Source organism: Pimephales promelas, chromosome 25 (genome assembly GCF_988280905.1).
Source record: "Pimephales promelas chromosome 25, fPimPro1.hap1.1, whole genome shotgun sequence".
Taxonomy (NCBI): domain Eukaryota; kingdom Metazoa; phylum Chordata; class Actinopteri; order Cypriniformes; family Leuciscidae; genus Pimephales; species Pimephales promelas.
The window spans coordinates 12249101-12251600 of record NC_142793.1 but is presented as its reverse complement, the minus strand read 5'-3'; the positions used below and the strand labels follow the sequence as shown (position 1 = coordinate 12251600).

At 33.2% G+C, this 2500-nt stretch overlaps 1 protein-coding gene across 3 annotated transcripts in view; it reads left to right on the top strand.

The window, feature by feature from the left end:
• The window catches only part of plxnb2b (plexin b2b), a 177687-nt gene that overhangs the window by 98303 nt on the left and 76884 nt on the right, over positions 1 to 2500 (top strand). The window lies entirely within an intron of this gene.

Below are 2500 nucleotides of genomic sequence, written 5' to 3'. Positions count from 1 at the left end.
GTCTGGTGTCGTTTAAAGCCCTTTGAAGCTGCACTGAAACTGTCTTTTGGACCTTGAACCGTTTGGTTCCCATTGAAGTCCATTATATAGAAAAAATCCTGGAATGTTTTCATCAAAAACCTTAATTTCTTTTCGAATAAAGAAAGAAAGACATGGACGTTTTGGATGACAAGGGGGTGAGTAAATTATCAGCAAAAGTTTTTTTTAAACGCGAACTACTCCTTTAATTTTCAGCTTGTTTTTTATAGTAAGACTTTATAAGTCTTAACTACTTTTATTGTCGTTTTGAAGCATTTAAAATTACTCAAACTTTATCCTAACTAAAGAAATTCAGTCTGAGGGCTGGTAAATGAAGATGTTTGAGGGTGAACTGTATCTTTTAGATAAACTCTCACACAAAAACTGGCTTTATTTTCATTTGGTCATCTCTCGCTCGCTATCGCTTTATGTTTGTGCGCTGTTAGCTGCTTGTGTAGTGCGTCGCGGATCATTAGACACGCCGTTTCTGTGACTGAAATATGAAACTGTTAAACGTACATTAACTTTAATAGACAGCTCTGCTCCGAGATTAATATTGCTCTCTGGTCGACTGTGTGCTGTTTGCGCTCGTCTTTTCACGCCTGAGAAAGTCAACACGAAATCAAAATGGACTCCATTTACCTTCGTAATGCACGTTTGTCCTCTTATTTAGCACAAAAATGACACAGTTCTCTTTACCGTTCACTTTGAATGACACATTATCTCAGTAAAATTGCTTATGAATGCCGTTTAATGTTGACTTTGGTGGTTCTCCAGTCACATTTGCTGAATAAAGTCACATGGAGACAAGAAACTGAAAGACGTACTGTTGTTTGATGTGATTCGAGATCTTATCTCTGACTGCGGAAGTCTTTCAACATCTGCAGGCTTGTACAAGCACAAACCAGGAATTCACTGGCACACAAACACACAAAGGAAAGCAGTCTGTTGCAGATGCCAGAGAGCCTGACAAGGCCCAATCGGAGATGAATATGAAAGATATGACATGTATGGAGTGTATATAGGAGCGAGGGCTTGGAACAACAGTTGTTTTGGCAGAACAATTTGGTGCGACGATTCTAGCGTTGTGAAATAGCAGAGGAAGCCGTGGCGGGGGAAATGGGTTTCTGTTTGATTGACAGCTGGAGAGATGGTCTTGTCATTCTCTGACTTTGACAGTTCTTCTAAACATGGGCAGTAAAAGGCACAGAGGCACGAATGAGAGGTTGAAAACGAATCATTATAGGTGACAGCATATCCACAGAACTGACAGACAAACATCCTGTTTGTGGAAAGATTGGATCAGATTGGATGTTAGCATTCCTTTACAAACATATTCATGGTGGTACCATGTTACAGTGATGGTAATCAGATTGTTACTTTATTATTCACTCCGATGATAACACTTTTTATGAGGGTTTGCCGTGCTACTGAATGATTAGCATGTTCATAGACCGTGGTATTTACATGGAGTTTTCTGTTGGTATTCAAAGGAAAGTGAATGGGCGACATCCTAATAGATTAAAATGGGATGATGTAAGGCAAGTTACAGGTTACAGGTGAAACATTGAACTTATATCAAAGGCCATTTACTATAGAAGTCTTAAAGGTACAGTAGCAAAACATTTTTATTTGTAATATATATATAGTGTGTGTATACTACACTGTATGTACGTATCCATGTATGTGTGTGTGTATTACTACAAATTTTAAATGTATGTACATATATATATATATATTAGGGCTGTCAAACAATTAATCGTTTTATCATAATTAATCGTTTGTGTTTACATAATATATGTGGGTGCACTGTGTATAATTATTTTGTATATATAAATACACACACATGCATGTATATTTAAGAAAAAATATTATTTATATATAAAATATTGATATTTATATATAATATAAATTATATATAAATCTATATACAGAATATATCTGAAAATATTTCTTAAATACAAGTATGTATGTGTATTATATATATAATAATTATACACAGTGCACCCACATATATTATGTAAACACAAACTTTTTTTTTGGATGCGATTAATCGCGATTAATCGTTTGACATCGTTTGAATATATATATATATATTCTAAAAATACATACATAAAGCAAGTATAGTAAACAGAAAACAATGTATTTAAATACAATACAATTTTAAATAAAAGCATGGTAGAATTATGTTTTTAATGTATTTATGAAATAATGGAATAATGTGTCAATAATAATCTTGTGTGTGTGTTACTTTAAAATTAATGAATAATTGAAGAGTTCAGATGCGAAAGTGCCATTGAAATTGCCACTCTAAATGCCATTTGAAATTTTCTTCTTTAATGATGATTTTTTTATCAAACTTGTATATTTAAGTTCAGTAATTTCACTTAAATAACAATTAATAGGTAATTATCATTGCCATTTAAGTGAAATTACTGAACTTACATATACAAGTTTGATAAAAAAATCATCATTAAAGAAG